Below are 11,335 nucleotides of genomic sequence, written 5' to 3' on the forward strand. Positions count from 1 at the left end.
TGACAAGTTGACAACTACTGAAGGTTGCCACTGATGATAACTACTGAAGGTTGCCACTGATGACAACTACTGAAGGTTGCCACTGATCACAACTACTGAAGACTGCCACTGATGAGGAATACTCATCAGTGGGAAAGCTGCCACTGATGAGTATTCCTCATCAGTGGGAACAGTCATCAGTTGAATCAGTGGGAAAGCTGCCACTGATGACAACTACTGAAGGTTGCCACTGATGAGGAATACTCATCAGTGGGAACATTAAACTTATAAATATAAAGTTGTGACATATTATTTCTAGAAAAGCCTTCTTGTTCGTCGTAATTATTGAGCGGCGACTTCTTACTCGGAATTACTTGTAGAAATGCCTTCTTGTTCGTCGTGCACTCGAACATCAAGTGGTGTTTCATCTTCGAGAGTGGTTACGTGTTGAATACGATCGATTGAGTCCAAGTGATCCTTTAAGCAAATGCACATCTCCACCGACTCCGAATTTAGTCTTGTTCTTCTCACCGATATTACCCTGCCACTAAGAGAAAAAGCGGATTCCGAAGCTACCGTAGAAGCTTTGACGGTTAGTAAATCACGGGCCACGGTGGCAAGAATCGGAAACTCGGTTTTCTTTACCTTCCACCAAGCCAAAACATCAAAAGTGCCATATTCCTCTTCGGATAAACCGGTAGAGTAATCATTTGCACTATACCTTCCTAGTTCGCTTGAAGGGGTGTTACCCCTTTGTTTTTTAGCCGTTACGTTGCGAACGGTGTTCATAAGGCTAATCATGGGATCTCGTACTCTAGTAGCACTTGAACTTGATGAAGACCCCCCGGCATAGGCATGTGTATGTTTGACCCATATTTATTTAAATAAAAGTCATACATAAATTTAAAATTCAAGTTAAAATCATTTTTTGCCTCTGTTGAAAAGTTTGGGTCAACTTCATGCATATCTAAGGCTGAAAAAATTTCGTCTATCACACATTCAACCCCCGTAACATTTAACATTGGGTTTAAAGCGGCGGCGCAAGTAAAAACCGGTGGCAATTCAAGAAAGTATTTTTTTAATTTAAACTTCATTGGTAATATGATGTTTGAAAACATTGGACTTTTATTTTCAAATTCTTTAAGATTGTTAACGATTAAAAGTAACTCCGAAAGAACCAAGGGACTTGTCGGATAATACGTTCCCGATAGTTTCGTAGTTGATGTTTTAAAAACTTCAAGAAAAGTCGATAAGTCATTGATAATTTCCCATTTCTCATTTGAAAAGGGGATTGCCAAATCATTCCCGGCAAGACTAGAATGAAACATTTGTAAAGTTTCTCTTTGTTTCAAAGCACTTTGAAACATTATGCAAGTGGAATTCCATCGATGAGGTACATCCCAATTAGCTCCCAAAGCTTTTCTTCCCGTATCTTTACAAAATTTTCTATATTCCATTTGTCTTTTTTTTACTTTTCTTAAAAACTTCATGTATCATTAGTCTAAAATCGTTTATAACCGATGTAACCTCATCCGAAGCAAGTCCGTCTTGCACGATTAAATTAATGATATGTGCAACACACCTTGAGTGAAAAAATACACCATTGCAAATCGGCGTATATTTTAATTTTAATTTATCAACCGCCGATGTATTATTCGACGCGTTATCAAATGCCATTGAAAATATTTTATTTTCTAGTTTATAAGTTTTTATAACATAATCTAAAATTTCATACAAATTATCTCCTGTATGTGGATACTCAAAGAGTTCGAAAGCAATGATGCGTTTCATCATTTCCCACGATGACGGGTCTACCCAATGAGCGGTGACACAAAGATAAGATTCGGGTAGACCATGTGGAGCCGACCAAACATCACTAGTTAAGTTTATTCCCGTATTTATATTTTCAAAATATGCAATTAGTACCTCTTTGGCCTTCTTCCACAATTTTAAACAATAACGTTTAAGAGTATGACGACTTACGTGAGTGTATTGTGGTTGAAGCGTATCTCGAATCATGGCGGTTAAGCGAGGGTTGTCGAAGTGGCTAAACGGCAAAGCTTCTTGAATCACAAACTTCGCCATACGATCTTGAACTCGATCAATTTGGTATGTAAATATTCCGCCTTCACTATCCATTTGCGTTTGTTGCGAATCGACGTTCTTTTTCAACGCCTTGCAATACGGTTTTTCGATGTGTTTCTTCAAATTTGAATTCGAAAGTGGGTTTAAATAAATCCCACAAAACTTGCACCGAGCCTTCAATGAATGGTCACTCAATTCAACCAAATCCCAATTGCACCAAATCTCTTGATTACGATTATGAGGTACAATACGAACGAAACTTGGTTCGGCGTTGGAACCTTGACCAACCGATAATTGTGAGGCAGCCATAACAACAAATATGAATATAGAAGAAGAGAAAACAAGAGATTAGAGAACTCAAAACGTTGTAATAGCGTTTTTTTGTATTTTTTTGCGTTCGAGTTTGCGTTTTGAGTGTTGTGATGAACCCATGACACCAAATACCTATTTATACTAGTAGTGGGGTGCTTGGGGGAGCCAAAAAACGGCTATTTTTGACCCCAACGGTCAAAAAACGGCCAAAAAACGATTTCCAACGGCTATATTCGATCCAACAGCTAGAACCGGTTAGGAACCGGTTCCGGATGGTTCGGTTCCAGAACCGGTTCCGGTTCCTACCCGCCCCCACTCAGAAATGCAAGAACCGGTCACGGATCATCGGGTTGAATCAGATACGGTCCGGTTCCTACAAAAAACGGGTAGGAACCGGTTCAGGTCCAGTTCGGGTCCACCGGTTCGGTTCCAGAGCAAGATAATAATCACCTTTACATCGCCCCACTATTAAGTGGCGATACATCTCACTAAACCTGGAACCGGTTTCGTTGAACATCTCTAATATTAGAGGGGTGATCACTAGCCGTTTAGTGAGATGTATCGCCACTTAATAGTGGGGCGATGTAAAGGTGATTATTATCTTGCTCGATGAGCTAATTAAGACTCATCCAAGTCACTATAAATCCTTATGGTTTTGTTATTTTGTTGTTGATTTATTTGAACTTGCAAAGTCATAAAAAGCCTTTACTAGAGTAGAACACAAGTGACTCATAACAAAGTCTTGGATTTTAAACAAGAATAGGATAATATATATATATATATATATATATATATCAAATTAAATGAAGAAAACCATAAGTAACATCCCAAACTCCCCCCCATAATGAAGAAAACCATAACTATACAAAGCTAAACCCAACCCCACTAGACACCCTCACAAGCTTCCTTAACTTTGTTACTTACAATTACATAACAATCAACACTCCTCCATCCATGTTGATTCCCTCAATATACAAAAAAATACAAATCACCACAAGAATCAAATTAGATAATACCAAATAAATTTCATGGCTTCAAGTTCCTTTTGCTGTCTGGATTGTCACTCCTATCCGTGTCATAGTTTTCTCTCTGCGCTTCAATCTCCATGCTACTCGCGTGTGATCTACGCCGTCGATCCTATATTGTGATTATATAAACCTCACTTACTTGATCTGATAGTAATAATATCCGTTTTACAAAACAAACATACAAACCTCTCTTGGTAACGGGTATTCTTCAGATTCAAGCATGCGAACGACTTGACTCATTTTGGGTCTCTTGTCGGAGTCCGGGTCAACACACCTTAAAGCGGTCAAAAGGGCTCGTTTAAGGGCTCGTGTTGATGGCTTTGTTTCAATAGTGGGGTCCACCACTTCCTCTGATCTCCTGCTTCCAACCATCATTTTCAGCCAATCCACAAGGTTTACCTGCAAAATTTAAAGAAGCAAAAACCATAACAAAGCTTGCAAGTATCATGAGGCTTTTTATAGATACATCACGATACGATTTATTGACTTTCGGTCAAAAGATGATTTACCTCTTGAGCAGGGCGACCATAGTCAACAGGGTCTCTTCCGGTTATTGACTCCAAAAGTACAACTCCAAAGCTATAAACATCACTCTTTTCATTCAATAGGCCAGTATTCGCGTATTCCGGGGCCACATAGCTGTAAATAACATATTATTGGTGCTGAAATCTAATTTGAACAGCAATGACATTACATACTAACCCAAAAGTGCCCATAACGCGAGTTGTGATGTGGCTTTTTCCAGCACCAAGAAGCTTTGCCAGCCCAAAATCAGATACCTTTGCATTAAAATCATCATCAATCAAAATGTTGCTCGACTTTATGTCTCGGTGCACAACTTTTGGCTCGATTGCTTCATGCAAGTAGGCAAGGCTGCATTTAAATGATCAAATTGTGACCTGATTAACGATACAATGGGTCTATATGGTTATGTTTTATGTCTAACGCTAAAAGCTTTGATTAGCAACTGAAAATAAACTGACATTGTAATAACCTACGTTTCTTTAGACATATTTAACACATTATTTTTAATAAATTCAAGTATTCAAAGATATATTATATACTTACGCCTTAGCTGTCCCAAGAAGAACCTTTATCCGAGCCTCCCATGTAAGATATCCATGTTGGCGCATAGCTCCATGAAGCCATTGTTCTATATTCCCATTGTTGACGTACTCGTACACTAACATCCTAATTTACAAGAATCTCATTAAATTATACACCTCGAATTATGCATATCAACGAAATAAACACACATGAGTAGTTCTTTGTACATTCATTATTATGTGTACTTGACTGCGTTTTAGCATCTAGAAAGAGGAAAAGAATACCTATGAGTTCCCTCAATACAATAACCCAATAACCGAACCAAATTCTTGTGACGGACGTGGCCAATTGCTTCAACCTCCACTCTAAATTCCTTCTCTGCTTGGCCCCTAGAGGAAAAAAAAATTACCATTTAAACATATATTGAGCAAAGCAACCACATTGCAGCTTGCACTGGGTAGGTGGCCTTCAAGGGTGTTAAATAGACCTATAAACGAACCGAACGAGCAAGAACGGGGCATGCCCTTCGTTTTACTTTAACCGAACAAACGAAACATAAACGAATGAACATAACTTACATAGATGAAAGTAATAAAGTAGACTAAAACATAATGAGCCTAAAATTTTTAATGAATATACGAATGAACGAAAATGAATAAACTAAACAAATGTATACCTAATGAACGTAGACGAACGAGCACAAACGGATTAAACTGAACAAACGTAAACTAATGTTCATGAACATAAATGAACGAACGAGACGTGTGTTCATGTCCGTTTCGTTTTACTAAATGAACATAAAGTTTTGTTCATGTTCATTCATTAATTAAATAAACAAACTTCAGCCAAACGGTTCATTGAACGTTCGGGTTCGTTTACAGTCCTAGTGTTAAAGGTAGGAAACCAGTGGAAGCTGGGTTTGAACCTGAGACCTCTGCTAGAGGGACTCAAGCGTTTACCACTGCGCCACCCCTTAAAGGTTTACAACAATACACTTTACAATAAACTTAAAATAACTAAAGTTAGAAAAACTCACACATTATTAAGAAGCTTCTTAACCGCCACCGGATTCCTATTAACCAACGTCCCACGATACACAACTCCATACCCACCCTCTCCAATAACATTCTCTTTGGAAAACCGATTCGTTGCAAGTTCAAGATCGCGCAAAGTAAACCAATGACCCCAACCCAAATGTGAAAACTCAGGCAAACTCACAAGCGGAGACAGTGCACTAATTGGATGAGACGACGAAGACGACGGTTTATACAAAAAATTTCCAGAACTCCCATCTTCCCCCTGACTCATCCATATGATGAAACGACCCTTGACTACTTGCATTGTCTCCATTTCTTGATTTCGACACACCAAGATGAACCATAACTTTATCCGAGTCTTTATCACTGTTCTTATCATGAATTGTGAGAAGGATACCATCTCGTGGAGCAAAATCAGCAGTGGACACCTGCTGAACTCTCACTTCTTTAATCTCTTTGGAAAGCGTCGGTATTCGAGTATGAGGGATCGCGTGTGAGCCCCCCCCTTCGCACTCTCTTTCGAGAAGTGAGGTAACATGTTAAGACACAAAGAATGCCTAGAATAAGCAACCCAATAATAATCCCAATTAACTCCCATACTTGAATCCCTAACCCATCTACTTTTTCAGATAATTCGTTGTTTAGATTGTCCCCCATTCTTGAAAATGATCAAGTACCTGAAGAAGGTAAAGATGGCAGATAAACAATTACACTGTAGAGCCACATTAATCTGGTTAATAATTAGGATTAGGTGGGGGGAAATGAAGTTTTATATAAGGTGTAACAGCCACGAGTACATAAATAAAGTAGCATGCTTTTCAACTAATCTTGCAATACCCAGATGAATTTGGAGTTTAATTACAGTAAAGTTGTGAGCTTTATGCAGAATTAAGTTAAAAAAGATGAAGGGGATGTGGATAATTTACCTTGAATTAAGCTAAAGAGTGGATCTTGGTGTTGGATGAAAAGCCATAGCCTTGAATGGGGTTAGAGATCTGAGTGATGGAGATCTAATTCTAATCTAAGCTAAAATGGAGTTATCTGAAACAGCAGACCAGAGATAAGGAAAGGTTGGTTGGTTGGTGTCTTGGTGATGATGAAACAGAAACTAAAGCAAAAAAGCTATCATTTTTAAAGAAACTTGTTTTTTTTTAAATCTTTATATTTTTGGGAAATAATAATTATACCTTTTAAATAGTTTTTAGAAAGTCTTAGATGCAGATGTTATCTCATATTAATGTTTTTGTTTGTGAATTTGGGGATTATAAATTGTATTATTGTTGGTCACTTGAAGGTGACTTAGAGGGGATGCACACTTGTTTTTTAAGTTAACTTATTTTTAAGATAAGTTTTGTGCACCTATATTTAAGTTTTTTAGATATGAAATAAACACCTAATCCTCTATGGTCTTTTTCTAAAGCTAAAGAACATGAGAATAGGGCCGTACCGTACCGTACCGTACCGATACTGAAAATCCTGATCCCGAATTTCGCTAATTCTTGGTATCGGTACCGGTACCCGAAGGTAAAAAATCGGGAAATACCGGTACCCGTACCGATCCCGAAACTTAAAACTTTGGTACTGATTCGGTACCAAATCGGTACCGATTTCGGTACTGGTACCGGTACCGATTTTGCTCATCCCTACATGAGAATATATGAATCATGGTCAATATTACGGTTGAGTCGTTCATTGATCATCGAAGGTGATGTAAAAAGGTTTTCAAAGACTAAACAAGTTATAAAAACAATAAGTGCACATGGACAAATTGAAACAATCTGTACCAATAACATGTCAACACTCTCTTCGGTGGGCAAGACATGTTAGTGTAAAGAAAAAAAAAAAGATGAATATGTAAATTGAGCTTTAGATCACTTAAAATAACTACACTTTTATAAAGTCCATAAAATATTTCTTTTATAAACTAACACAAAAGTTTTATAAAATAATTCAAGGTTTGTAAAATATTAGGATTATGAGAATTCGCTAAGATGCAAAGTTAAAAATGATCCCTAGAACAAGGTTTATAAAATCAACATGGTATTTTATATATTGAATTTTTATAGCATAGTTCAAATATGCAGAAATTGTTTATAAAATTTATTAACTTTTATAGAATATGATATCTTTTATAACATGGAAGAAGCATAAAACGAAAACCGTTCGGAAGCATTTTTTTATGAAGAAGATGGTTTCTAGTATGGTTTAGGGTCATGAAAAACTGAAAATAAGAAGAGAAGAGTAGTTTTTTGTGAGAGTTCGATTTCTATCACGATCATAGAGTATATGTAAGAGTGATCATTGTCATTGTTAGTGAAAAGATAAGAGTGATGATCACTAACCAAAACTAGTAAGAAGAGCAAACTATTAACACCTCATCCTGCTCTTTCTAAGTTAGTACAAAGTTGAAAGTGCACAAAGTAAATGAAGGTTTGCATGTATTAATTGTCATGCAAAACAAGCAACGTTTATGTAAAAGGTGTAACATCGCTAATGTCAAAAAAAAAGAAACAAATTTACCAAACTCTGATGTGAATAATATTTTAACCGTAGCTTTTTATTTACCACAACCCCTTAGGAAGTAGAGATGGTGTAACCCAAACCAGTTATACATAACTCATTTATCTAGACGAGTCAAACAAACTTCTGATGAGTGTGACAAATACATAAATTTATAACGTTTCTAGTGACATACGATCCTACAGAAGCTCACACGGTGACTACAATTATATAAAAAAAGCTTTTTATTTGAACGTAAACAACCCAAATACAAGTGGGCACCGATGCAAGATCAACAAACATGAAAACATGTACAAAGCATATGAAAAAATATAGTCAAAAAAGGCATTCAAATGATTGTTCAAATAAAAGTACCATCTGTATAACAATACAGACCCTTCAAAAATGGCAGAGTGGTCCTGCTGCAGCGAATTTCAAAAACAACCTCGAGTCGGTCAAATCCGGTCAGCAATATCCCGCCCAAGCGTATCGACAGAATTCCCGGGTCCCACTCCCCTACGCTTGATCTTAATCCTTGCAAGATAGTCCGCTGCAATCAAATTTACCATTTTGCCCTCCCGATCAGGCTCTTGAAACTTCAGAGCTTTCCCGAGGTGGTCAAACACCTTCCGGAAATCCTTGACCAAATATGACCTGTTACGATTTCTTCTTCACGGGCCACTTTATACTGCCCGAGAAGCCCGTTTAGTTGTGGGTCATATGACAACTTACATCCCCAGGCATCGTTTAAAAAACTTTCCGAGTCACTTTATCTTTATCTTGGTATAACTTGCCGAGAATTTTCTCAGATTTGTAGCTTTGGAATTCTTCTTTACCCATGAGCTGAGGTGGCATGTTGACTACTTTACCGACCGGTTTTTGGGAAATCGACAGCTGTGGCTGCTGGTTCAGCTAACTTTATGCATTTTTCATCGTAATCACTTAAGTCAGCATGAACAACATGCGCCTTGCAAATTGTCCCTAGACTGCCGTTGACCATGTTATGTTTTTTGTGAAGAACCCAATTATGTCCTGTTGTAATAATTTAGAATTAGACTTTTTTAAAGTAAAGCAAAACCTAAGCTTCAAAACTGGGAACAAACAAATTTTGAAAACATCAGAAGAAACAGAAAAATGAAAGTTGCATTTTGGATGAGCAAAACTTAAGTCAACAGTTCACCACAGAACGAAATTTGAAGAAAAATGACCATTTTGCCCTTAAAAATGACGATGCTTAAAAGTTTCCAAGTGTTCTTTTAATGCATGCAACAGCTTAAATCTCATTTTATTCAACAAATAAAACCATCACTGATTATGCATTATATGTAATCATCTTTAGACTTTAAATGCGCAAATTAAAACGGTAAACAAACAAGTGTTTTAAGGCCAATTAAATCCAACCCATTTAGACATGTTATACCCTTCCTGCCCATTAATAATAATAATAATAATAATAGTTTACCGTCACGTGGTAATTCTTTAGCTACCGCAGCGGTATACTCCATCGGGGGCCAACTCCGTTTACTAGGCTGTATAAGATTTTCATCCCATGTAACAAAATACAAAATCACCCTCAAGGTCGCTTCCAGAAGCTTCATCCGGGTGGGGCCGGTCCCCCTTTTGAGGAAATATCAAACAATCAAACAAATGTTCTAAACCCGGAACATTAACCGCTTTCAAAACCCGGATGAAGACACGCGTTCTTTGCAATTATCACATCACCCTCGATAACCGTCAAGTTCCTAGTCGTTTCACTAAACCTCGACCCATGTTTGGCAAAACAATTCTCAACCGACGGATTCGATACTTGAATAAAACACTAACCCTGTTCAAGAACTGCCAGCTCATCAAAACAACCCATTAACCACCTCCCATTATTCACAAAAATCCTCTATTTTTCCCGTAAATCTTCAAGTTGTGCGACGCGTATACTACTCAGCATACCTCGCAAATGCCGTTCGGTTCTCGGGTCAAAACCCGAACCCAGCATGATTGAAGCCGTGTTCCCGCTTTCAGCACACGAAGCATTAATTACATCAAACGCCACTTGGGTATTTTCAAGCATTAAATTCAACTTTGTAACCATTTTCATCTGCATGTCCCAAAAGACTTCATCTTTAACGTCTAATGCCGAGAGTAAAGTTATGATCCGCCGGTTCAAAAACCCGTACCCATGCTTTGTCTCAAAGCAAGTTTGATACTTCCACCTTTCATATGGGGCCAGCACGCAACAACACCCTTACAACCCGCGTACCGAATCTGATACGCGCACGGTTGATTATCAGTTAATTGCAACTTTTCAGCAACTTCAAGTGCTAATTGCGGTGAAATTTTCCCAATTCCATCTGAAAAGGTATACCCGTTTCGTTTGACATCTTCAAGCTTCATAACAACTTCATGTCGTGGGACCTCAACCGTCGCGTATGTTGATGAAAAACATTGGCCCATTCGAGCTGCACATTTTGCGACATTCTTATTATTAAACCGTCCCATTCATGATCTAATACTTTTGCATGAAATCTTTTCATTTTCAGCAAAAAAACCGATCGCGAAGTTGGTTTGCCGAAAAAGCCAAAAAAACAATATCGTCGGCCAGATAGATGAAACCCGTTAGTTAGAATATCTTTTATGCGCCTAAACACTGTTGTGTTTTGTGCACTGAAGCTTGACGTGACGTCTCTAACGATCGGGGCGGGGGTAAACGTTAAGAACATTATTGTTTAATGTCCGCATGCCTTCATCCATGAAGGTGACCCGTAAAAACCCGGTTTGACAATTCAACTTCTGGTGGCAACGAGTAAGCTTTAGTTGGAGTGATGAGTAATCTTCTAACTCCAATCACATCATTCTGCTCCGACTGTTTTTCAATTAGCTTTGGAGTCTTTAACAGCCATTCTTGCACAATTTTCAAACGTTCAAACCTGTCGGGTAACGGGTGTCGGTAACAACAAATGTGCTGTAAAGCAGCCATGTTGACTTCCTCGTGTTGACTTCTTAGCAAGTCAAACACTTTTTCAGTGAACTGATGCTGATTTATGATGCATCTGTGTAAGACCGAATTGACCAAGAACATGACTTTAAAAGATAAAATCGAAAAAAATGGGTCGGGTAAGGCGAACAGGCTCGTTTTGTGATCTGAGTATTGTGTTACGTCGTTCGATGCCTACACTTTGTACTCTAAGAAAGTCTAGAGCTTTCTGTACTTTCGACCCATCACGAATCCGGATCTTGACCCGGTAAGTATTACACCTCCCTATCGCGCCACTTGGAGTGAAATCAGTGGTTCGGATCCACGGGTCGTCATCATCCAACATCTCAATCGGGTATGTGTTAACAATATCATCATCA

The 11,335-nt window shown here is 38.1% G+C and overlaps 2 pseudogenes across 1 annotated transcript; both read right to left on the minus strand.

The window, feature by feature from the left end:
• Nucleotides 1-3,402: 3,402 nt before the first annotated feature.
• Nucleotides 3,403-6,145, minus strand: LOC143597313 (putative receptor-like protein kinase At5g18500; annotated as a pseudogene). The gene is made up of 7 exons (XR_013146874.1): nucleotides 5,488-6,145; nucleotides 4,736-4,840; nucleotides 4,473-4,595; nucleotides 4,107-4,277; nucleotides 3,914-4,043; nucleotides 3,591-3,803; nucleotides 3,403-3,513 (listed from the first exon to the last, which is right to left on the minus strand). The product of XR_013146874.1 is annotated as a putative receptor-like protein kinase At5g18500 (transcript).
• Nucleotides 6,146-8,585: 2,440 nt separating this feature from the next.
• On the minus strand, nucleotides 8,586-11,319 carry LOC143597311 (RNA-dependent RNA polymerase 6 pseudogene; annotated as a pseudogene).
• Nucleotides 11,320-11,335: the final 16 nt, after the last annotated feature.

The sequence above is a fragment of the Bidens hawaiensis genome, unplaced genomic scaffold (assembly GCF_021521415.1).
Source record: "Bidens hawaiensis isolate Kalapana, Puna unplaced genomic scaffold, B.hawaiensis_p1.1 tig00048101_1, whole genome shotgun sequence".
Lineage (NCBI taxonomy): Eukaryota > Viridiplantae > Streptophyta > Magnoliopsida > Asterales > Asteraceae > Bidens > Bidens hawaiensis.